Source organism: Lynx canadensis, chromosome B4, assembly GCF_007474595.2.
Source record: "Lynx canadensis isolate LIC74 chromosome B4, mLynCan4.pri.v2, whole genome shotgun sequence".
In the NCBI taxonomy this organism is placed as follows: domain Eukaryota; kingdom Metazoa; phylum Chordata; class Mammalia; order Carnivora; family Felidae; genus Lynx; species Lynx canadensis.
The window spans coordinates 132182087-132207960 of NC_044309.1; the positions used below are offsets into that span (position 1 = coordinate 132182087).

General features: G+C 52.4%; 1 protein-coding gene across 2 annotated transcripts in view; it reads left to right on the plus strand.

Annotated features, from left to right (window-relative positions):
• The first annotated feature begins 4207 nt into the window (after positions 1 to 4207).
• MGAT3 (beta-1,4-mannosyl-glycoprotein 4-beta-N-acetylglucosaminyltransferase) overlaps positions 4208 to 25874 on the plus strand; it is a 55251-nt gene continuing 33584 nt past the window's right edge. Inside the window, exons 1-3 of one of the 2 annotated variants that reach the window (XR_003970057.1) lie at positions 4208 to 4276; positions 4591 to 4777; positions 16610 to 17069. The gene's annotated coding sequence lies outside the window, so the exon portion shown is untranslated. Of the gene's footprint in view, positions 4277 to 4590; positions 4778 to 16609; positions 17070 to 25874 lie in introns of those variants that run through there. The other variant, XM_030320679.1, reaches the window with a different exon arrangement.

Genomic DNA, 25874 nt, shown 5'->3' on the forward strand with positions numbered 1-25874 from the left:
GCCCAGAGCAAAGACGGGCACTTGACATTTCCATGAGCCTGGGCGGCCTCCTCCAGGACAGACACAGTGTCTGGCAGCCGGCTTTGAAGAATAGTGACACGAGTTCACAGACTCCATTCCTGCCTTTGAGACCCTCAGGGAGGTCAGAGGACAGCAGGCCGTGTGGGTCAGTTGTGCAGTCTGGCACCTTGCCTTTGTTCCTCCCAGGTCACATAGTGGGCCAGGGCACGGACAGGGTGGGCCTCAGAGCCCCAGACTGTTTCCACACCTTCCGTGATCAAGCTCCCATGCTTGTCACCTCAGCAAAGCCATCCTGTGGTCCAGACAGGGCCGAGCTCAAGAACCTTCCATAGCTCCCGCCTTCTGCTTCCCGGCACCTGCCGGGAGTGTGTGGAGCGTAGGCTTCGTTCCTCCCTCTCTCTCCCCCAGCCCTGAGACCCCCCTCGGCCCCCTCCACCCTAGACTCTCCCTCAGTCACCTCACGGGCAGTGTCTAAGAAGTGTCAGATGAACGTGGAAGGATAGATGAATTGCCTAGGGAAGAGCTTCTGGAATTTTTTTACAGGAAACACCGTTACCTTATAGAAGACTGCTCCCACCCCAGTACCCCCAGAGCTTGGGGGTTTCTAACAAATTAGATGTCTCAATTTATTTTGAATGTCTAGGTGAATTCTGCAGTCAAATTCATAATATCAAAAAATTTTTTTTACTACAAAAGCAACTTTTTTTTTTTTTTTTTTTTCAAAAATAGCATTTAAAATTATTTATTGGGGCACCTGGGTGGCTCCGTCGGTTGAGCGTCCGACTTCAGCTCAGGTCATGAGCTCACTGTTTGTAAGTTCGAGCTCTGCATCGGGCTCTGTGCTGACAGCTCGGAGCCCGGAGCCTGCTTCGGATTCTGTCTCCATCTCTCTCTGCTCCTCCCCCGCTTGCGCTCTGTCTCTCTCAACGATAAATAAATAAACATTTTTTTAAAAAATTGGAAAGGGATCTTCTTGATCTCCCATTTAAAAAAGTAATACTAATAAAAATAAATAAAAAGACAAGAAGAAGCGGCCGTTAGCATGTGACTCAGCAATTCCAGGAAATGAAAACAATACAACCACGCAGAAAGTATACACAAATGTCCGCTGCAGCGTTACTCAAGTAGCTACGGCAGAAACAACCCAGTCATCCGTCAGCAGATGATGGCACCCACGTGGTGGCATACCCACACGACAGGGTGGTAGTCAACCATAAAAAGGACTGAGGTTCTGACACCTGCTCCGACATGGCTGAGCCCGGAGGACAGTGAGAGAAGGCGATCCTAAAAGGTCATCTACTGTATTATTCCTTTTAAATGAGGTGTCTAGAGTAGGCAAATCCAGAGACAGGAAGCAGATTAGTGGTTGTCAGGGGCTGGGGGAGACGAGAATGGTGAGTGATTATTTAACGGGCGTGTTTTTCTAGGGGATGAGAAAGTCGAAATCTGGACGGAGGTGGGGGTGGCCCAACACCGTGACTGTGCTAAGTGCCACTTGGAACTGTATACTTTAAAATGGCTTGGGGCGCCTGGATGGCTCAGGCAGTTAAGCAACTGACTTCGGCTCAGGTCATGATCTCACGGTTCATGGGTTAGAGCCTCGAGTTGGGCTCTGCTCTGACAGCTCAGAGCCTGGAGCTTGCTTCGGATTCTGGGTCTCCCTCTCTCTCTCTGCCCCTTCCCCGCTCACACTCTGTCTCTCTCTCTCCCAAAAATAAATAAACATTAAAAAATAAATAAAATAAAATAAAATAAAATAAAATAAAATAATTGTATAGTATGTGAACTTCACCTCAATTAGAAATAAATGAGAGGACCAGCCAAGTCTTCTGAGCTCTAGGCGGCTCCTCTAGGCTGGGAAAGCACCTGGATTAATCTGGTAGGTTAAGCATCCAGCAGGAAGACAATGCAAGTCAGACGTGCCATGTTGGATTCTCCAGGGGCTCACGTTTTAAAAAGTGAAACGAAACAAATGTTGTTTTAATGCTATAGTTTCTTGAACCCAGGACAGCCCAAACATTATCATTTTGACGTGTACTCAACATAAATGTTACTAATAAGATCTCTCCTCCATATTAAGTCTTTGAAATACAGGTGTATTTTGCGGCGCCTGGGTGGCTCAGTCGGTTAAGCGTCCGACTCCCGATCTTGGCTCAGGTCATGATCTCGGTTCGTGAGTTGGAGCCCCACATTGGACTCCACGCTGTCAGTGCGGAGTCTGCTTGGATTCTCTCTCTCCTCCCCTGCTCACGTGCGCGTTTTCTCTCACAAAATAAATTTAAAAAAAGAAAGGAAAGAAAAGAAAGAGAGAAAGAAAGAAGAAAGAAATACAGTTGTATTTCAGCACACAGGACATCTAAAATGCAGTCAGCCGCGTTCCAGAGTGAAAGAAAGAAAGAAGAAAGAAATGCAGGTGTATTTCAGCACACAGAACATCTAAATGCAGTCAGCCACGTTCCAGAAAGAAAGAAAGAAAGGGAAAGAAAGAAAGAGAAAGAGAGAAGGAAAGAAAGGAAAGAAAGAAAGAAAAGGAAAGGAAAGAAAAGAAAAAAAAGAAAAGAAAGAAAAGAAAAGAAATACAGGTGTATTTCAGCACACAGAACATCTAAGTGCAGTCAGCCACGTTCTAGAACACTCCATAGCCGCTGGATGGTGCAGCTGTTGGGTGTGTCACTGGAGTCTCAGGACATAATCTTGCAAAGTATGAGCGGTTCAAATTTAGTGGGTGTTGAATCTATGAATTAAAAAGTAAATCGGCTCTAATCCTATTTAGGATGCATCTGAACAATCGCCTTAGAAATAAGCCCCAAGTTAAACATACAATTATAGCAATTCCGTACCTGGGTACACACCCAACACAAGCGAGAACGAGAACTGGAGCAGATACTCGTGCACGAAGCAGCGTTATTCACAATAGCGAAAAGGTGAAAACAGCCTCTGAGGCCCGTGGATGAATGAATGAATGAATGGAAAAGCAAAACGTGGTGTGTACGTACAATAGGGTACTATTCAGCCTTAAAAAGGAAGGAAATTCTGGGGCCCCTGACTGTCTCAGTCAGGGGAGCGTGCGACTCTTGATCTTGGAGTCAGAGTCGTGGGTTTGAGCCCCACGTGGGGGGTAGAGTTTCCTTGGGGGATAAAAAAAAAAAAAAAAAAGCAAGGAAATTCTGACTCCTGCTACCACGTGCACGAACCTTGAGGACATTATGGCAAGTGATATAAGCCCATCACCAAAGGACAAATACGGTAGGGTTCGCTCATATGCAGCACCTGGAGCGGGAGTAGCCAAGTTCATAGAGACAGAAAGTCGAATGAGGGCTCTCTCTCTGCCCCTCCCCCACCCATGCTCTGTCTCTCTGGGTCTCGAAAATAAATAAAAACATTAAAAAACAAAAAGAAACACTGTAATAAAAGTGATGGAGGACCACTCCAGGATCCACGAGAAATACTTTCTTTAAAAGAGCGTTCATGCGTTGCCTGGGTTTGAAGTCAGGCTGTGATTTGCTTTCTACGTTTGTGTCCCTTGAGCCACGGTCATGTCTGCACCCCCATGGCGCCAGCATCCGGGGCCAGTCTCAGAACAGTTTCCTGAGTGAGTGAGTGGTGCAGGCATAGAGGAAGGAGGAATTCTTGGGCAGGAGGAGGTGAGGAGCAGGAGAATCAGGGAAGGCTTCCGGGAGGAGGGGGTCGAGGGTATGGAGTTTGAAGAGTGGAAGATGGGGTGCGGACGGGCGTACCTCAGGGCTAAGCACCAAACCCTCGCCCCAGAGGATGTTGAGGGGGATGAGACAAGGCGCCAGCTCTGCCCAGCGGTGATGTCACGCCTGGGACCCAGCCTGAGCCCAGCTGTCGGGGGTGGTCTGCCAAGGGGCCAGACTTCCCCATCAAACACCCCACTGAGCAGTCAGCCCCGTCACCCTCCTCCTCCCCGGCACCCACCCACCCACCCGGGACAGTATCAGTTCCTCCTCCAGCCCCACCTCCCCTGGCCGGGCCACCATCACCTCTCCCGGCATCACCACACCTCTGACTGGCCTCAGGCTGCCCTCTCCCACAGCCATTCACTTAGTAAATAGCATTGCGTGCCTGACTAGGATCCCACAGATGAGGAACAAAGCTTTGGCCCTGCCCAGTGGGGAGAAAGACAATAAACAAGGAAATGGTGAGTGTATCATATGATGGCAAGCAGCAAGGGCCAGGAGGAAAACAAAAGAAATCGCCAGGAGGGGTCCTTATGACACCTCTGGGCCCTCAGGTAAGTCCAGGATCCAGGCCCTCTGGGGAAGGCTGCCTGACTGGTCAGGCCTGCTGTGAGCTTCGTACCCTGGCCACCCCGCAGCCCCAGTGAAAGGAAAGCCATGTTCAGTGTGGCCTCAGGAAAAGGGAGCGCCAGGTCGGGCAGCTTGCCCAAGGTCCGGCAGCTTGCCCAAGGCCACAAAGCTTGGGGATGTGCTCCTGGGGCACGTGCCCAGGCCTCTGTCCCCACTTGGCCATCACATGACAAGGTGTGGCTGTGAGATCTCAGACAGGACATGGTCCAGTTCTGAGCTTCCGCTTCTCTTCCTGTAGGACGGGCTCAAAGTGATGGGAGAGAACACTGCAGAGATCGGCGAGGCCCAGGATCCCCCTGGGCGGCTGGAACGGGGCAGCCCAGGGCGGGAGAAGTCAATGTCATCCTGGCCCCATTTAGAAGCAGCCCTTATGCCGGTTCCAGAGCGGGAGACCCAGAATCTCATAGTTGTTTACAAACACAAAGGTAAGAGGCCTGGCCTGTGCCCTGCTCTGGCCAGGAGACCAGGTGACAGACCCCTTTGGGGTCTGCCATGTTGACGAAGTTTTGGGGTGATGGTGGGGTGGTCCGGAGCCGCCGGCCAAGAAAGAATTCTTGAAGACGCCTTTGGTGCAAAAAGGTCATTTTATTAAAGCACGAGGACAGGACCCGTGGGCTGGAAGAGCTGCCCTGGGGTCGTGATGGGAACTCATTACACACCCTCGGGTTGGGAGGGGCTCAGGAATAGAGTGTCTCTAAGGTATTTTGGAAGCAAGGTTTCCAGGACCTTGAGGGGTTAGCTGTTAACTGTTTAATAACACCTCAGTCGTGAGAGCCTTCAGATGCATATCAGGGGCCATAAACTTGGAGTAGGATTGCCAGCATATGTCCTGGGGCAGTTGACTTAAAGGAAGTAGATTTACAGGATCCTGGAGGTTGGGACAATGTTAAGCCAAGGTTCTCTTTTGCCCCCTAGCAAAGTGTCATCACCGAGGCAGCTGAGCCCCTAGAGGGTGGTCACTCTGCCTGTTTCAAGGACTTGGCAATGGGCTGGAGGCAGTAAGGGAATTTCATTTTATTTGCCTCAGTTTCCTACATCACCATGGCAAGCACTTTAACCCCTTTCCTTTGCTCTTGAGCGTCCGAGGAATATCACACACATCCCACCTGGGGGGCGGGGGGTTGCTGTTAGCTGCACTTTGCCCTCAGCTTGCCCCATGCTCCCTCATCATATCCCCCCTGAACAGTTTTGACCCTTAAATCTTTAAGGTGGCTGAAGGTGGAGGGCCTCAGAGACATCCCTACCTATAAGTCAATATTGGTCAGTCGGGGAACATACCGAGGAGTGACAAAAACATAGAGGCAGCTGAATCCAACGTGGGCAACGTGTATGCACCTCCTTGAGTAGAAAGGATCATCTGTTGGCTTGAAGTCATTGCACTGATGGGGTCTTGGGACCAGGCAGAGAGACACGGGAGAAAACAGCAAAACATAATTAGAATAACTAGAAAGATTAGCCCAAAGGAAAGTCCTTCGGTAGCTGACAAAAGTCCTCCAATCTAGATGTTTAACCAATCATTCAAGGAGAAAGAGGGATTGTTTAATGCACCAATTTGAGTATTTATGTCAATTAGAAATCCAGAAATATTTTTGCGGTAATCTGGAATGTATATACAGCGTTTGGGGGGGTGGGGGTGTTTGTTTTGTTTTTAAATTTTTTAAGTTTATTTATTCATTTTGAGAGGGACAGGGACAGCATGAGTAGGGGAGGGGCAGAGAGAGAGAGAGAGAAAATCCCAAGCGGGTTCTGCACCGTCAGCACAGAGCTGGATGTGGTACTGGAACTCACGAAACCCTGAGGTCATGGTCATGACCTGAGCCGAAACCGAGAGTCGGATACTTAACTGACTGAGCCACCCCGGCGCCCCAGCATTTTGTTTTTAGGAGAATATAAGTTCCACCTCGTGCAGCAGCTAAAATGTGTAATGCCATTCTATTTTATAGAACTGTTTCCCGCATTCGAGTTACTTCTAGTATTTGATAACATAATGCTATTTTGAGAGTCGTTTAGGCCTTAACCATATGACAAGTGGTGTTTAGCCATCCTATAGACTCTGTTTTGTTCAGTAAGCAATCAGGCAATGAATAAGAGGTACTTTTACAGAAACAAGAAACATACGGGTTAATGGTTACAGCAAACTACAAACCCCGTGTCTCCCAGGGCTGCCAGTGAGATTTTTAGATGTCAGGCTTGAAGCATCCTCGGATGAGAGTGGGAACAGGCCCCAGGAATCAGATTGGTCTTTCTGGCCTGTAACTCAAAGGTCTGCTGTGACCCTGTGGGACGGCCCATTGTAAGAAGGAATTATCAGTAGAAATTGGGAAAGGAGAATGAAAAAGAAAGGTACAACCATCCTAAGGGAAGTTTGAGGGCTCGCACAGATTCCCGGGAAAAAGAAGGCACGTAAGGTTGCTAATTGATTTCCTGGAAGGGGGCTGCAAGTTTTATTTTAGATACAAGAGCCCACGAAGAATGCCCCTCTCACTTTACTGCCTAATTCGGCCCAGTAGGAGCCCTTTTATTTTGGAGTTAAGTCCCCTGTTGTCTTAGACTTTCCATCTTTTGAATAAACCAGATCTCCTGGGTTTATATGGGGTGGGTTTCTAGTAACTGTCAGATCAGGTTTAGGGAGGGTATGGCTTGCATGGTTAGAGATTTATGAATTAACCAGGCCTCAAGTGAGTAGTAACGACGATAGTCTTTATCTATCGAAAGGTCTCCAGTGAGAAAAGTCTTTGGATACAAGTATTGGGGGAATCCATCCCATTTTCCGGTTGTTTAAATAATCATATGCCCATGGGGTCATATTATTATCCCCACAGAACAACAAGCAGCACAGAAGGTGGTCTATACGTGACATATTGTGACAATTTTTCTGAAGTTTACCTCAAGCTGTCTAGTCTAGGCAAACAACAAACATTTCAAGATGATCAGAACTAGAATTTAACATCCATAACGGTGCGTTGTTGAAATGTAGTTTTTCTCTCTAAAAACCCCCCTTTCCAGAGATAGCCAAGTCGACACCCATGCATTTGTAGAACAAGTCCAGTCTTAACAAACCTGGCCTAAGTATTTACATAAATTCAGCAAGAATAACGATTGCTCGTGAGGATCTTTTAAAGTTTGCTTTGCTGGAACCCTTTATAAGGAATCTCCAGACTGAACTTTTGTAGCCTCTCCAGGCCAGAAGCCAAGCCAAGCACTTGCCATCAGACAAGGCCTGCAGTACCCGTGGAACTGGACGAATTCCTCTTCACGAGGTCTCCAAGATACCCTGAGGTCCCTGCACCTGCCAGGAAGTGACCTTCTTTGCTCACCTGGGGAGGGTGCTGGGAACTCTGTAAGCAAGGTATCCGGCCAACATTTCCAAGGGACTTTATGGCTCCGTGTTTCATAAAGCCAACCTTAGTTCCTTAAAGCTGTCTGGTCATATCTGAGTCTATGCATGTTGATCTCAAATAGGACATTCCAGTCAAAGCCTTGGTAAAATAACCAGTATTTCCAACGGTGACCTGTGACAAGATGAACAGATTCTTATTGAACTTATGCAAACAATTGTAATTGCCGCGAAGGAAAGGATATTCACTGGAGAGCTTTTGCATTTCAGAGGGTTTGGGGAGAGAGAAAAGATAAATCCTTCAGTTTACAACTGAGTACTTGATGACATTTCTGTATATCACAGATATCGTAAGAGAAAGTTTCCTTAATCTGGAAGAGGAAACAGAGAACCAGCCATTATTTCCAACAAGAGTCACAAGACTATAATCTTCCTCAGTTCATTGAGTCCCATGTTTCGAATTCTTGTTCGGTGTGAATGCAGCTTTTTAGTTCTGGAAATTCTTACCCATTTTGGTATTAATCTTAAAGATGTCAAATACCTGTATCTGTCCCAAAAGTTCTTTTTATAAATCTCCTTGAAGGAGAAACACGTTTTGTGAGAGGATAAGAACAATTATAAATGACCATATCTCAGAAACGGACATTGTTAAAGATCTGATGAGAGTTCATTATGATGCAATTGACAAAGAAATTGTTATTTCTGTGACACATAACACTTCAAGTAATCAGAATATGAAGTGATGACCTTATACCGAAACATTAAAACTTTAGGAATTGCATACATATTTGGGCAGTTACAACATTTACTTGTGCAATACAACCTAAGGTTTACCGTTGTATGACAGTGGTTTCCAAGTAACTTAGCATCCCAAATAAAAGGGCCTAATTGGTCAAAAGACTTAACTTACCGTTTAAATCCTGGGAAGTTTGTTAAAACTTTAAAAACCCATAAAGCACGTCCAAAATAGGATTACAGATCATTACAAATCTTAAAACTTTGTTTATTCAACCAAAGTGGCAATAAAGGATCCTGAAGGCGAATGGATAGCATTATATCGTTGTTAGCAAAACCTAGCTCCTTTAACATTGAGAAGTTTTAACTAAGTAATCAAAGACCTGATAAAGAAGAAACCTAAAGCTTTGGTATCTCTGGCCGACCAAAGAGAAAAAAAAGCCTTTATTTACATTTTCTTATCAAGAGCAGATCAACAGTCCAAGAAAACTTTGTCTTCTGAACAGAGAGAAAAGCAGAATTTCAACCTTATACCAGTGTACTTTTACAATTCCATTCATCTCAACCTTAGTCTGTCCTGAGCACAATTCCTTTCCGAAGATTTCCCTTCACGAACCTTCTACAACTTTCCTTTGCCTTCAAACTTTGTCCCAAAGCCATTTCTCTCCAACAAGCAGTCTCGTTTAGGACAGAATTACTTTCTTTTACCCTCAACAAAAAATGTATTTCCATTCCTTATATTTTTCTTACATATCTCCCACTTTCCTACATACAGGGTTGCTTTCCTTATTTCCATCAGTCTTAAGTACACTTAGCAGAATTTTAACTCTTAGGAAACCTTAGTCTCCAATTGAGGACTCAGTAATCAAGAGGTGTTTACACCAGAATTTTTTAGATGGTAAATTCATGAGCCAATTAAGCACAAAGCATGTTTTCCGATAGACCCAAATAGCCTTAGTGTCTCTGCAATAAGTACAAACCTACGTTCGGTAATCAAAGCTTTAGCGCTCCATCCTATCTGGAAAAGACCTAGATGTCCAATGAATTTAATCTGGTTTGTCATGCAACCAAAACTTTAAAGTTTCAGGTTACCAAAGACTTTGAAAGCTATCTTAACAATTACCCATGAAAACTTTGAGACAGACAAAATTAACTATCATTTTAAGTCATCTTTTTGCCAACAAATTGCAACAGAGATAACATGAGCTTATCTGACCTTTAGTCAACCTTGGTAGAATGAAAGTTTCATATTTAATGCTGATAACTTTAAAGACCAGGTCCAACAAACTGAAATTAGTTTAAATTTTTTTTGTAGTGTTTATTTATTTTTGAGACAGAGAGAGACAGAGCGTGAATAGGGGAGGGGCAGAGAGAGAGGGAGACACAGAATCCGAAACAGGCTCCAGGCTCTGAGCCGTCAGCACAGAGCCCGATGTGGGGCCCGAACTCACGGACCGCGAGATCATGACCTGAGCCGAAGCCGGACGCTTAACCGACTGAGCCACCCAGGCGCCCCAAACTGAAATCAGTTTAAACACCGAATATGTTTCCCCCGCGTCCACTTAAAAGTCAATCGATTTATCCCCATTGTCAGTTTTCACCTGGGACACCAGTGGGGGTATCTGAAGTGGGTGGTCCAAGGGGGTGCTCTTTGCTCCTTGACCTCGAGGGTGGGAGGGGGAGCCAATGGTGCCTGAGGCATTGAGGATGGTATAGATAGGAACCAGTTATGTAGACCACACCCAAGTTGGTGCGGAAACTGGAGGGGGACGGGAGGGAAGGAAAGGCAAGGTGCCAGCAGAAGCAGAGAAGGAAAACCCGATTCAAAACCTGAGCTCCGACGGAGGAGCAGACGCCATGTTTCTTCCACCAAAGTGGAAATATGGAGTCCACATCAGGCCAGAAGAGACCAGGAATTTCCCCAAAACAAATGGAGCTTCAGCAGCTGCTTGGGAATATTCCTTAAAGTCCCCATCCCAAGATGGACTAGCCACAGTTGGCTCCAATTATAGCTGGTAACCCGGGAACTGGATGAGGGAGAAGCCCTCACATCTATCAGGCAGAGGAACAGAGAGAGACAGTCAGCGTCCCCTTTGTCAGGGATGGTCTGTGTTTCCTCCAGCGACCTGGGTTCTATTAAGAGGAGGCCTGTTTAGACAACTACCATCCAATATATCAGGAGGGAGTTTACTGGCCTGGTTACTGACCAAACACGTTCTGCAAGAGGCCATTGGAGCCAGGTAGCCGTGAAGGCCTGGCCCTAGGGTACCTCCATACATTTCCCGTTTACTAAGGCCACTCAGGGTTACAGGAAATCAATCCTTTCTACATATTGCAAGCCAGATTGTTTCCAGTGGGTTAAAAAGGCATCTCTCGGGGACCGGAGAGAAGCTCCCATGCTCCTAGAGGGAAAAGGAGAGAGAGAGAAAGTCCATTACCCCTAAGAATCCCCTCCGACGTGGGTGGTGTCCTATGAGCAGGATATGTCAGAGGTTCCTGGTGTCAAAGCGACCCAGGTGTCCCTCGAAAGAAATTGCTATGACCACCAACCAGCCGACTAAGGGCTCCTGAATGAGGGATGTTAGTGTCCCCCCACTTCCCCATTGCATTCTGGACTACAGATGGGTGCCTGGCGTATGGACCAAAATACCTTGAAAGCCGTGCCCTAAAAGGCTGTGCCTTGAAGAACATTCCCTGATGGTCATGCCCTGATTAGTCTTTGGAGAGCATGCCGCAGAGGCCATGCCTTAGTTGCTTGAACAACCTGTCATTTTTAACCCATGGAAAACACTAGAAAAGTTTTACAAGGGAGAATTACCCAATTTTAAGTAGTAGTGAGCAGAGGACATTGACAGAAAGCGGTAAAGACAGAAATCCATCATAATCTAAGTGACATTCCAACACATATGGATATGTGGGATATGTGGGATATTCCTCGGACTCTCCCGGCTACCCAAGAACAAAGGAAAAGGGTTTAAGCGCTTGCCATGGTGTTGTGGGAAACTCAGGCAAATGAAAAATTAAATTCCCTTACTGCCTCCGGCCCATTGCCAAGTCCTTGAAACCAGCAGAGAGTGACCTCCTTCTAGGAGCTCAGCTGCCTCCGTGATGACGCTTTATAGACAACTTCCCTAGGAAATAGTCCCCGGTTGGGTCTTAATTCAATCGGGTGCTGGTTTCCACCAGCTCTCAGTGGAGGTCTCCCTGACAGAAGCGGCTAGACCAGAGATGAGGGGATCACGTTAGATCAGTGAGGAAGAAACCTCACGCGGGAGTCTTAAGATTGGCAGGCGTCCTGGTGGCTTAGGTGGCTGTCCCGTGCCCAAGACAGACAACTCTGAAGACGGACAGGACTAAAGAGAGGGCATCAGGTTTCTGGGCCTTATTACCATCCCGGCCAGGGTACTAACTTGCAGCCAAAAGGCAGGATTTCTCCTCCCAGAAGAGTTGCCACGGGCTAGAGGATTGCAGCCTGAGCAATCGACACGAAAGTGACCCAATAGGACCACCCTCCTCAAAAGGCCCCTGAAATGAGAGGAAAGGAAGAGAAGGTATACTCACCAAATGTGCACCGAAGCTCAGAGTCCAGATGAAAAGACTCTAGTCCGACAAACTGGGCGGCATATGATGAAGGTTTGGGGTGATGGTGGGGTGGTCTGGAGCCACCGGCCAAGAAAGAATTCTTGAAGACGCCTTTGGTGCAAAAAGGTCATTTTATTAAAGCACGAGGACAGGACCCGTGGGCTGGAAGAGCTGCCCTGGGGTCGTGATGGGAACTCATTACACACCCTCGGGTTGGGAGGGGCTCAGGGATAGAGTGTCTCTAAGGTATTTTGGAAGCAAGGTTTCCAGGACCTTGGGGGGTTAGCTGTTAACTGTTTAATAACACCTCAGTCATGAGAGCCTTCAGATGCTTATCGGGGGCCATAGGCTTGGAGTAGGATTGCCAGCATAGGTCCTGGGGCAGTTGACATAATTTCATTTTTCATTTGCCTCAGTTTCCCACATCACCATGGCAAGCACTTTAACCCCTTTCCTTTGTTCTTGGGTAGGTGGGAGTGTCCGAGGAATATCACACATATCCCGCCCTGGGGGTGGGGTGGGGGTGGGGTCGCTGGTGTTAGCTCTACTTTGCCCTCAGCTTTCCCCACACTCCTCATCGATGTGACCTTCCGGCTGGAGGCGGAGGGGACAGACGAGGCTGGCTTCGTGGCTCGCAGACACTCCCTGCTCTGAGTTGGGTGCCAGAGGAAACGGCGGGAAAGCAGGAGACCTGAAGTTCAGGGCTGGCTCCATATTTGCCAGCTCTGGGTGTTCCAAACCTCTCTGCGCCTCAGTTTCCACACTAGAGTAGAGGTGGTCCCTCCGAAGGAGGTAGGAAGAGCAGATCACGGTGGGTCAACCGTCCTCTACTGGGCACGAGTATTTTCCAGTTGGTGATAGTCTTGGAGGCCGAGGAGCCGTGGCCACTGGAAACGGGGGGTGGGTGGTGGGGGTCACCTCACATGCCTCGTTAAGCTCCAGAGGAGCCATTTGCTGTGAGTTGCTGAGAATGTGGTCCGGAAGCAGCTTTGGGGGGCGGGGTGCAGCTGGACGGGATTCTGGGCTCAGCTCCATCCCCCTCACTGTGTGGCGTGAACCTGTCACTCCCGTCTCTGGGCCTCTGCTTCCTCTTTGGGGTCTGGTTGCAAAGATAGCTAGGGGACCGGGCCCCCCGGGGGCTAGCCCGAGGACCCAGTTGCTTTGAACCACCCACCGCCCTGGGGTGAGTGACATAATCTACTTAGGCAGCCCTGGCACCCACCCAGGCTCCTTCCTGTGCGGAGATGACCAGCAAGATAAAGGCAAGGCCAGCATTTGGGGACAAGGCTTCCAGGAGACGTCAAGCAGTGAGCAATGCGTGTGTCCAGGCCAACAGGAAGGAGGGAGGGGTGGGGGAGAGGGAGGGCAAAGCCGAGGCCAGGTTGATGGGACCCCCCACTGTGGACAGGCATCTGTGGACAGCAGTCTTAATGGCACCAGGGTGGTCTTCAGGGGGTCTGGGTAACCCCCGTCTCCATCAGCGCCAAGAGACTTGCTTGCTATGAGGGCAGCTTAAGATGCATTTCTTCCTGGGGCGCCTGGCTGGCTTAGTCAGGAGAGCATGCGGCTCTTGATCACGGGGTCATGAGTTCGAGCCCCATGCTGGGCATAGAGCTTACTTCAAAACCAAACAAAACATCCCTTCCTTAAGATCACCCCACCCTGCACAAGCCCTTCCTGTGTAGAAATTTGGCCCCACGGTCCCTTGGGAGTAGCTGCACACCGCCCCCCCCCCCAATTTTCTGGCAGTTTCTCCAACAGGAGAGCCAAAAATGGGTCAGTGGGGGAAGGGGAAGGTGCCCCGTGAGAAGGGGAGAGCTGGGGGCTGGATGCCACTCTGCTCTGGGCTGGTGGGCTCCCACTGCCCCTGGGTTCTATGGACTTCCTGAGCCTGTCCACACCTGACCCAGTGAGCCCAGTGGGGGACAGGTGGGCAGCGGGGGTCTGGTGGCACTGGCAGAGCTATGACAGTGGATGGCCTGTGTGACCCCTGCAGTTGGCCTCTTAGCCTTGGCTGGTGGCCACTCGCTCATCGGTGGCTGTCCCAGAGCAGGAAAGGACCGAGGTGGAGGGGGGTGGGGAGGAGGACATATGTGCAGCCACCAGGACCAGGGTGAGTCACAAGCTCCGTGATCGTGGGGAAGTCACTTTGTCTCTGGGCCTCAACCTTCTCTTCTGTCAGTTGGGGCCATAAGCATCTGCCTCACTAGACGGCTGGAGGTTCAGCAATGATATCATTCATGTGTAGACACAGTGCTCGTGAAGTTCGGTGTCTCCATTCCCTAGAAATTTGGGCCAGTTGGGGAGGGGTCTGCTTGATTTGGTCCTGGAGCGCTTTTCAACTCAAAAGACCCAAACTCCTGGAGTCTGATGACTTCCCTGAGATGGGGGAGAAAAATGACCCACTTTGCCGTCCCCCCTCCCCCTCCATCCACCTCAGCAGGTGGCGTGGAAAGCAGTCGGACCAGCCACGGTTCCAGTCAGGAAGAGGCCATCATTCTGTGGGGCAGGGCTGCAGGCCCAGGGAGCCAGAGAGGCCGGGCCTCCATACTGGGCTCTCGCTTCTCAAGCACAACCTCCGGGCCGGTCGGCGCTCCCTTCGCCACATGTACTCGCTCTGCGCCCTAACCCCAAGCCAGGTGGTGCCTGTCGGTATCGCTGTTTGGGGGGTAACCAAGCCCCAGAGAGGTGATGTGACTTGCCCAGATCGGCAGTGGAAGTGAGACTTGAACTTGGTCTTGTAAGGGTTAAATTGTAGTGTAGGGCTAACCTATAGGCTTGAGAAATAACAGCTTTGTTTTAACACTGTAGATTAAGAGATAACAGCCTTGTCCTATCAATCAAGGGAACAAAAGTTCAAGGAAAATCAACTGGATTAGTGTTTGATTGGATTGGGGCAAGGGCAAGTCAGAACTGTGTCCACCCCCATCTGGGAACTATTTCTTGGTTCTGTTCCCAGGTGATGATAAGACGATGTGGTCAGCTCTGAAAACTCAGCTGTTCGAGACAGCACTCTGGTCAAGAGTGTCGGTCCCGATCGGTTGGCCTTGCCTCTCATGGCAATAAACTTTGTTGTGACTGTCACTGGTGCCCACAGCATTGTTTCAGGAGTCGGGTGGATGTAACAGTCTGTCATGTTGCTGTGATCCTAAGACTTGAGAAACAAGACTTCATGACTTGAAGTGTATCAGTTATCTAATGCCGTGTAACAAACACACCCCAGGCATCGTGGCCCCGAGCAACCAGCAGTATGGGTTTGCTCATGATTCTGCAGTCTGGGCGGGGCTCGGCAGGGACCCCTCATCCCTACTGCATGCGTCGTCATATGGGGTGCCCGACCAGCCTCCCTCACGTGTCTGGGGCTGTAGTGGGGGTGGCTCAGCGACCAGGGACGGGCTGGGCCTCTCTCCTCCCTTCATGGTTTCTAGGACCCCTCCCTCCATGCAAGCCTTTCTCTAATGGGGTCACCCTATTTCCTTACACGGCCTCTGGCTTCAAAGTTGGAGAAAATGGATGCTGTAAAGCCTCTTAAGGCCTAGGCCTGAAACCTCTCAGTCACTTCCAAGTATCCTAGTGATCAGAGTCGCACACAGGCCACCCAGACCCTGGGGAGGCGAGATCGTGGACTGTGAGGCCGAGCCACAGCGACGGGAGGAGTTGTTGGCGGTCGTTCGGGCAGCCATTTTTCCACCCAAGGATCCTGCCCTGAGAGCGGGCCACTACCTGCCGACAGACTCCTGTGTCACAAGAGCGGGAGAGTGTTGGTGGTGACCCATGGGAATGCGGAGGAGGGAGGGCCCAGGACGTTCCGCAGTGGGACAGGAAGGCCTCTCTCCTCAGACTTCTGGGTCTTTCTCTCCCTGGGCCCAGCTGCCCTGCTCCCAGCCCCCAAGGGGTAAGGGGGCTGAGCCCTGGTGAGGAATGAGGCCCGGCCTGCTCATCCTGTTGGTGACAACCCTCTAAGGACCCTGCCTCTGCTTTGCAGGGAACAAATGCTGTGGCCCTTGCCCTCCACCTGCCCTGCCCTGCCCTGCCCTGCCCTGCCCTGGTCCTCCCACCCCAGCCTCACAAGTTCTGAAAAAACGTTGGTGGGGAGGAGACCATGCAAATCCTTCCCCACCCTCCGCCCTCCAAAGACCTCAGGAACTTCCCAGTGGCCACCCAGCCCAGGCTCTGGAGTTCAACCCTTGTCCTGCCACTCTTCAGCTGTGTGATCTTGGAAAGGTTTACTTACCTCTCTGTGCCTCAGTTTCCTCATCTGAAAAAAAGAAAAGAGAAGGGCAACCGTGACCACTCTGTGCAGGTGCGTTCTAAGCACTTTGCAGCTAGGAGCTCCTATAATCCTGCCAACAACAAGGGCCAGGGTGTGTGTGTGTGTGTGTGCGCGCACGCGCGTGCACGCGTGTGTGCATGTGTCTGTTGTTCATTTCACTTTTACAGCTAAGGACATGAAGGCACAGAAAGGTCAAGTAACTTGCCTGAGGTCACACAGTTCATCATCACTCCAGAGCCCATGCTCTATCCAACCCCCCAGCGCCTGCTCCCCACCTCCTAATTCCTTTTTTTTTTTTTTTTAATCATTACGGTAAAATATGCCTACCAGAAACTTGACCGCGTACGGTGCGACTTTCACCGGCATCCCTCTCCAGGACCCTTCGTCTTCCCCAACTGGAACCACGCCCGTTCAACAATCATCTCCCATCTCCTGGCAATCACCACTCTTTGTGTCTCTATGAACTTGACTCTGCCAGAGACCTCATGTAAGTGGGATGAATCATACGGTATTTGGTCCTTTCGTGACTGGCTTATTTCACTCTGTATAACGTCTTCAAGGTTCACCCATGTAGGAGCACACGTCAGTATTTCCTTTCTTTTTAAGGCTGAATGGTATTCCCAAGTATGTACAGACAGTTCATCCATCAGTGGACCCTTGGGCTGCTTCTGCCTTTTGGGTATTGTGGATACTGACGCTATGAACACGGGGCATAAATATTTGTTCCAAAACCCTGCTTTCAGGGGCACCTGGGTGGCCCCTTCGGTTAAGCGACGGACTCTTGGTTTCGGCTCAGGTCATGATGTCAGTTCGTGGGATCGAAGCCCCGCGTCGGGCTCAGCGCTGGCCGCAAGGAGCCTGCTTGGGATTCTCTCTCTCTCTCTCTCTCCCTCTCTCTCTGCCCTTCCCGGGCTCATGTGCGCTGTCTCTCAAAATAAATGAATAAACCTTAAAAAAAAAAAAAAAAGACCCAGCTTTCAATTTGGGGGTGTATTGTACCCAGAAGTGGGATTGCTGAACCATGTGGAAATTCCATGTTTAAAGTTTTGAGGAGCTGCCTTACTGTTTTCCACACTGGCTGCGATATTTTGCCTTCCCACCGGCAGTGCACAAAGGTTCTTGACTCTGGTGTGACCGCAAGCCCTAGGTGAATGCTGGCAGCCCGGGTGGGCGCCTGGAGGGCCCGGTAAAGAGCTGGCAGAGGTGGTCCAGTGGCTCCCGAGGGGCGTGCCGGGAACCCTGGCGGGCACCCAGACAGCCTGGCCTGCGGTGTTCCCTCCCATGGACACTGAGCCTTGGACTCAGTCCCTGGGCTCTGACCTTCCGCAACCCCACTCTGCCAGGACAGGCCACCCTGGGGCAGAAGGGATGAGGGGGCCAGGGTGGGGCACACGTCTGCACCTGCAGGCTTACGGCCATAGATAGGATGGTTAGGCCCTTGGGCAGGAGGCTCCCTGCCCAGCGAGGCCTCACCTTGACCTGCTGCATGGCCTCCCCTACCCTCCACCTTCCCCAGCCTCAGTTACTTCCTCCTCTCCCCAGGTGACATGCCTTGTGGGGGACAAGTTCTAGATACTGGCTTTGTGACCTGGGAGGTGCCAGTCTCCTTTGAGGAATTCCCAGGGCCGAGCCCCTCATTGTGCCAGTGACTCTTAATGAGTCAAGGGGTGTGGACTCTTCTAGAACTCTGGCTCCTGACTCCTTCCCCAGCTTTCTCCATAGCTCGCCCAGGCCACCAGCTTCCCTGCCAGAAGGCGTAGGGCCAGTAGGCCCCAGAAAGTCTGGATTCATTGAAGTTCCTGGTCCCGGGCTGAGGGTGGGTGCTCTGCTCTCCAGAGAAGGTACCAGAAGTAGGATGTCTCTTCTGCATAAGCTCCAGCCCTGGCAGGGCCTCTTTAGGTTGTGGGGGCCCCAGCCTCTGCAGCTCTGGTCCTGGCTGGGGGCAGGGCCCAGACCCTCTGACGAGCATCAGTGCAGAGCCTAGGCACGTGGTCTGGGCCTCGGGACCTTGGGCCCCGTGCACTGCCATGGATCGAAGGCCATGGTGATGGGGTCTTATCCTAGCAGCTAGATTCTTTTGGCCCTGGGCAGGCCCCAGCCTCTCTCCGATCCCTGTTTCCTCACTGGTGCAATGGAGCAGGCTGGAACTCAATGACCTTCCCAACTAGAAGATTCCAGAAGGAAAGAATTCACTGAGGGAAGATTCTGAGCACGGACCACCTACGAGCAGTAGCAGTGGTGGCCCTCGCTGTGGCCTAAGCACTGGGCCTGCCTAAACTAACCGATTCTCGACAACAGCCCTCCTCAGTAGATATGGTCCTTATTCCCATGTTACAAAAGAGGAAACTGAGGCACAGAGAGACGAAAATGGCCTAAAGCTGCAACCGTAGCCGAACTCGAGCCCTGCCTTCTTCCTCCATGTTCTAATCCGCAGTCCTACACCACAATGTGGCTGAGGTCTCTTTAAACCCGAATTTTGTGGGCACCTACACCCGAGTCTTCCACCTCGCAGAAAGGGCACAGAAGTGGCCAGAAACCCTACCACAAAAGCAGGTTGTGCAAACCAGAGGACAGGCCGGTCGGGGGACGTGAGAGGCCCTCTGTGTGTCTGTGCCAGTCAGACCCTGTCTGGGGGAGGGCGGGGGCAGAAGGGAGAGTGGCTGGCCCGGAAAGGTCTGGAAACCCTGTCACAGGAGGCGTCGCTAAAGAACCTGGGGGCAGAAGTGACTCTCGGCCATCGACTCTCGGCCGAATTTTTGAAGGACTGGCTTTGCTCCGACCGGCCCCAGGCGGCGGCATCTGGGATTCCTCAGAGCCAAAGCTGTCCCACAATAAAGAGCTGCGGTGACGGAGAGTGAGTGTCTCGTGTCACTCCGCGGGGCCAGGGCGCCGGAGGAGGTGCCCTTGGGGCCCCGCCCAGGTCACAGGTGTGAGGCTCAATCCGCCATATCTGGGCAGTTCTAGCGGCCTCAGAAGTTGAGGACACCTACATTTCCTGGGTGAATTTCTCTCCTCTTCCAGCCCCACCCATCAGCCTGGCTCCAGCCAGACGGCCTGGACCCTGACCAAGGGGCTATTACCATTCGTGGTCGTCAAAAGGACAAGACCTACCGGCCTCGTGGATCGCCTCTGGGCCTGGGGCTTTCAGGCTCTGACAAGTGACTTCAGACCGGCTGTTCCAAGGGTCACTCACCATCTGGGCCTGGGAGATGTGGCCGCGGGGCCGCGGGCAGGGACTCGGCCCGGCAGCCGTGAGGACGGGACCCCACCGATGGGGCCCAGGAGCCAGAGCCGCCGTCGGACAGACAGGCCGTGAGTCAGCGTCGCTGTGCTGGGGCCTCACCTCTGTGGGGCCCCACCTCATGGGACCCAGCCCCCCGAGGCTCACGCCAGCGGGCCACCCTCCCGGGTTGGCCGTGCGCTTCAGTGGGTGTCACCTGCTCGGCTCCCACCTGCTGACTCAATCCATCCCTCAGCACCCGTGGTGTCCTTGGAGCTTGTGGGGGTCCTTAGGCTGAATCGCTCGCTCCAACGCCCCCCCCCCTCCGCATACTTTCCAGCTACGACTAGTCCTTTCCCCATCCGTGCGCAGCCTGGATGCCCTTTCCCCTCTTTTGCTGGGTTTCTAAATCTGCCCCAACCTTCGAGGTCTGGCCGATGCCTCCTCTACTCTCCCAGTCCCCCAGGTGGACCATGTGGCCGCCTCTCGGCCGAATTTCTGTCTCATCCACTGGCCTGGGTTCTCCTGGGGGCAGGGCTGAGTCTGAGTCCCCTCTGCCTCTGCTGCAGCCTGGAGCCCAGAGCCCGGCATACAGTAGGCTCTCAATCAATGAGTGGATATAACCTCCCCACACCATATGCTCGCCTTCCGCTCTCTCTGTGGGGTTGGCCGCCGCGAGGGAGAAGACCTGGTGCCTGGTGGCCAAAGCCTTGGCTCTGGAGTCCGGGTCCCAGCTCTGCCTCTCGGCCATTGAGTGGGCTCTGTCAGTTTCCTCACCTGGGGAGCCAGCACGTGAGGCCCGAAGGGGCTTCTGGAGTCGGGGGAGGGGGGGCGGGGTGGGGAGGCAGAGGGCTTGGAGACAGAGCAGGTTCCTGAGCTTCTAGGAGTGGTTGCCAGGGCCCAGCTAAGTGTGCGGCTCATAGTACCAAAGGTGATGGGCATCTTGGGTTACACCCGTTTGCAACCACACAGCGGCCCTGGCCCGAATAAAAGGGCTGTTTCGGTCTCCAGGCCTCCCCTGCTGGAAGGCTGGTGCTTCTTTCTCTGGGTTCCCACCAGCCCTCACGCCTCTGATGCTTTTTTCCTATGCAGTAGTATTTACTGAGCACCTACTACGTACTGGGCTGGGCTGCGCCAGGTGCTGGGCCAACAGCAGCGGGGGCAGGACAGACAGAGCCCTGCCCTGGTGGGGGTTATGTTTGGTGGGGGAGACCAGCAAAAGAAGAAGCGTAGGAATTTACCTAGTATGCCAGATGGAGAAAAGCGCTATGGAGATGGAAGGGGGTCAGGCGAAGGGACGGGGGAGCTGCACCTAACTGGGGTGCTTGGGGAGCGCCCGCATTTGGTTGGAGACTGGAAAAGGAGGAGCCCCATGGGTCCCTGGGGGAAAAGAGGTCCAGACGAAGGCAACAGGCAGCACAGTAAGTTGATGAGCTCGGGGAGTGTGGAGGGAGGGGGCCAGGGAGGCTCCAGCCTAGACCAGGCGGGGACTCGTGACCCCCGAAGCACCCTGGCCTCACTTTGGGAGAGATGGGAGCCACAGCATGATTTGAGCAGCAGAGGGAGGTGGTGTGACTTGTGCTTTGCGGAGTCACGCTGACTGTTCCGCGGGGAGAGGAACAGGCATGGGGAAGCTATGACAAGGACGCAGGCCAGGGCCCTGGAGGACCGATGGGCAATTCCGGAGCCCACAGGAGCCCCTTCGGAGGGAGGAGCACCAAGGAATTGTGGGGGAGAGCCCGGGAGTCCCTCACCCAGGTCCTGAACCCTTTGAGAATCCAGTAACCGTAGACCCTCTCCCAGAAAAACGGGCGTGTGTGAACACACACACATTCCCACGAGCAAGCACACAATCACATCCACGCACGCGTATACTGACACTGATGTTTCTGTGTGTGCACGTACACTCCCACGTGCTCACAAACACACACGCCACACGCCTGGGAATTTTCAGAGATTCCTGGCCCCTTGCCTAGTCCATCCCCTCTACTTAACTGAGGCTTGCAGAGAGAAGGAGACTTATCCAAGGTCCCGGAGGCAGAGAGGACTTGACCCGCAGGACCTGGCCCAGACAAGCCTGGAGCATCAGGAGACCCCGGCCTTACAGCCCTCCGTCTCCCAGCACTGAGCTAGGCGCCAGAGCAAACCCCATCTCATCGTCGGGCCAAAGGGGCCAGGCAGGGAGGCTGGGATCCTGAGCACTTCCTGTCTGGTATCCTGGCCTCCCTGCAGGGCTTTCCGTAAGCACTTTGGCAAGGGAGGAGAGGAGGTTTGCCCTAGAGTCTGAGATGGGTGGAATGTATACTTAGAGATGGGCTGGGAAGGTCCCTGCGGGCAAAGTCCGGGAGCAGCAAAGACCTTGAGGTGGGAACTCTCCAAATGGGGCTTGGGCGAGCCCTGTGGGAACCAGAAGTCGGAGTGGCCTCTGAGGGGAGGACACGCCTGGGTTGGGTCCTGAAGGATGAGTAGATTTGCCAGAAAGGCTTTCTGGGCAGGAAGACTGATACACGCTAAGGTGCAGGGCTGAGAAAGGTCAGAGAAACTTACAAGCATTTGGGAGAGCTGCCTGAGGGTGCTTTTGGGAAGGGCTCATTTATGGGGGGCGGGGGATGGAGTGCGGGTAGGTGAGGGGTAGGTGAGGGCGGGACAGGAGGGCTCTGCACTTTGGACAGCAGGTGATAGAGAGGGGAGGGAACCGAGCCTGCATTGAATACCTCTGCTGATGACCGGCATGTAATCGGGCGGCCACCCTCCAGCCCATTCTGCAGATGAAGAAGCCAAAGGCTTTGAGCCAGCTCACTCTGCCAGCCAGGAGCCTTGGCGAGGGCCGGTGCTTGGCCCTCAGCAGGGGTCAGGGACTCCTCACCTCGGGCACCCAGGGCCAGGAGTGAGATGACCCGGGGAAAGAAGAATGTGGCTCCCATGGGCCAGGCAGCAGCTGCCGAAAGGGATAACAGACCTAGCGATTGTTCACAGAGCCAAATCGGCCCCAGGTGAAGGGACTGCGGAGCTGTAAGGTGACACCGCCTCGGACTGGCTAATCTTGTATCTGAGCTTCTTTAGCTCCAGGGGCCCACAGTTTCCCTGTCTACTCTGGGGGAGGGGTTGGGGAAGGAGGACCACCTAGCAAGCCCCCACCCCCTCCCCTACGGCCCTTTCTGTGGCTTTACAGATAGACCAGAAGTGGGCGAGGAGGGAGAGGAGGGTGGGGTCCAGATTCCACTGATATCAGTGTGATGGTGGGTGGTGATTATTCCCATTTTACAGATAAGGAAAGTGAGGTTTAGGGCACTGAAATGACTGGGACACACAGCAGAGCTGGATTAATCACGCCAGTATTCTGCCTCTCCACTTGCTAAGCACCTCCTGTGTGCCAGTCCTCTCTCAGTGCTGAAGAAACAGAGGGGTGTCTCCCCTCCTAGCCAGCTCTCTCAGCGATGGGCTCCTGGTACAGGGAGCGTGAAGAGGTGGGGCCTGGTTGGCTGGCCTTGCCTTTTGGCCAGTTGTGTGTGGCTGAGCCCGTCAGTTGTCATTTCTGTTGGGCTGGGAGGGCAGGCTGGCCACCCACAATCCCCAACACGGTGAGACTGCCAGAGTGCGTTGGGCAGACGGGGGCTGACTTTGGTATGGCCCCGCCAAGGCCGACTCCCTTGCGGCCTCACAAGAAGCTTGGAATCTAGAAAGGTCAGGAGAACAAAGACGGAACTGGGGGGAGGATGGAACCCAGGGAGCGGGCCCCCAGAGTCTGACCTGGCCAGCTCCAGGACGCGCAGGGCAATCCCACACTTGTTCCACACAAGTGTTCTGGGGGGGGGGTCACCTACCCCTGCACGGGCTTGAGAGCACCCACGTGTGGATGGGGGTGCCCTCGTGAAGGATACAGGGTATAGCCCACTGAAGCAGGGCCTGGGGGACACAGCTTTCCTAAAGTGGCCATTTTGGACAGGTCCAAATGAACAGCGACTGTTTTTTTTAAGCACAGCTGATATGCACACAGATGGCATTCATTCATTCTTTTTTTTTTTTTTTTTTTCCTGGCAAATGTTTATTGAGTGCCTCCCGTGGACCCAGCCTGACACTGGGTGCTCTGGAGACAGTGCCCCGGCGGTCATGGTGCCAGCTAAGACAGTCTGGCTGGCGGACCCTGAGGAGGGCACCTTGCGTACAGAGACCCATCTCACCCTCTAAGCAGCTTTAGAAGGGAGGCTTCCTTATCCCCATTTCACAGATGAGGAAACTGAGAGCTAAACCGCTTGTACGAGAAGACCCAGACCCAAGCCAGACCTCTCTGGTTCCTGAACCCGGTTACACCTGAGCCGTGGGACCCTCCCCACAGATTTACTTCTCACGCCATACCACGGGCAGGGCCTGGAGGTTCAAGGACAGGAGGAAACATCTGGTTCACACCTTATTTTAAAAAACCAAAAGGGAGACAAGCTATACATGTAATGGATTCGTTTTTAGGTCACAACAAAATGGCTTCACATCAAACGAACTGCATCAAAAAAAAAAAAAAAAAAAAAAAGTCATGAGGGAAAATGAGAGGCCGAGGCTGGAATCTTACTTTCCACTGGACATCTTTCAATAATTTTCAAATTTGCACTGTGTACAGCTATTACCTATTCACCCAAATCAATGACAAAATGTCAAGGGAACAAAAGGCATATTTGTGGCTCAGGTCTTGATCAGGATCTTTCCTACTCATAGGGCTGGGGGGAGCCCCTGCTCATCACGGGGAGAAAGAACACATACTAGGCGAGAAATGAATGCTACCGACGGCTCGCTGTGCGTACCCTGGCCAACCTGGGTGTGATTCCAGGCTCCAGGGCCTCCCAGTCTCCTTACCCTGGGCGTCCTTGGATGGCAGCTGTGAAAATTGAGGGCTATGGTGTTCTTTTTCCCAGCTTGGTACTCATGGGCCAGCGTCGAGGTTTCTGAGACGCCCAGAGCAAGCCAGACCTGAAACTGTGCTTCTCTCGTGGGCCAGGAGGGATGCCCAAGTTGCTGCAGGAGGAAAAGCAGATTCTCTGCAGGAGGAAAGCGTCTTTGAGATGGTCCTTTCCAGATGACAAGATTCCCCAGGCAGAGGCACGGGGAGAGGCATGGAGAGGTGGGGGGGAAAGAAAACCAAAAGAAGAATAATTCAGAACACAGGGAAATTACATGAAATTCACATTTTAGTGTCGTTAAAATAAAGTTTTATTGGGACACCACCATGCTCATTCCTTCAGCTACGGTCTAGGGTTGATTTTCTATTACAGTGGCTGAGTTGAGTAGTTGAGACAGAAACTCTGCCGGCAGAAAAGCCTAAAATATTGACTAGCTGGTCCTTACAGAAAATAGTTTGCCTACTCTTGGTTTAGAGGGAATCTCCAGGGAGAGGAGGGGTGGGGATGAGGCTGGCGAAGGGACAGAACCAGGTCACCAGGGCCTCCTTCTGCCCTGCCCAGGCACTGAGCTTAAGCTGAGGGCACGTGGGAACCATTGAGGGGTCAGGGGGAATGCGACCTGCTCAGATGAACGCTGGAGAGGAGTCATACCGACTGCTTGCCAAGGATAGATGGTGGGCAGGGGGCTCGCGGAGCAGGAAGGCCAGCCAGAGGCAGCTCCAAAGGCCTAGCAAAGACCAGTGGGACCACCCTTGAGGACATTTGCCGGGACCTAGCTTTGAGGCGTCTCCCTGCCTTCCCCATGCACCTTCGCCTACGGTTCAGAGGCCTGTTCGCTGTATACCCAGGGTACCCCGCACGGGGGCCGGAAGTGACTGCTTCAGGCCGGAGTCCCTGGGCGGAAGGAACTTCCAGAAGGGCGGGAAGCGCGTGGAGGCCGCCTGGGAGCCCGGAGCAAGATCAGGAGGAGCGAGTGTGAAGTGGTGGGCGCTTGGAGAACCAATGGTGTTCAGATGGCAGGAGAGGAGACCCAAGAGGTGGGCAGGCGACGGACCATGGGACTTTTAGTGCCCTCTGAGGGGAGCGAGGGAGGGGGAGGTTTACTCCCTGGAGTTCCAGGGCGAGGAGTCACGGGGCCACGATGACTCTGGGCATATACAGCGATGGAGGGAGTCGGAAGGATACAGGCGGACAAATCCCGTGGACCCCCGGCGGTATACTCTGGCCACCTGCACAGACACAGACCTGTGTGGTCTCGGTAAAAGGCCTAGCGCGGTGCACGCACCACAATAGAAGACCAGGCCTCTGCACACGACCATAGATGGGTGTACACATAAGCACAGCTGCCCAGAGCCACGCACGCACACAGGCCCCAGAGGCCTCTCCGCGCGGTCACGGATGTGTGCACACAATCACGGCTCAGGTACACGCAGGAAGGGCCGCCGGATCCGGGCACACACCATAACACAGATGTACACGTCCATGC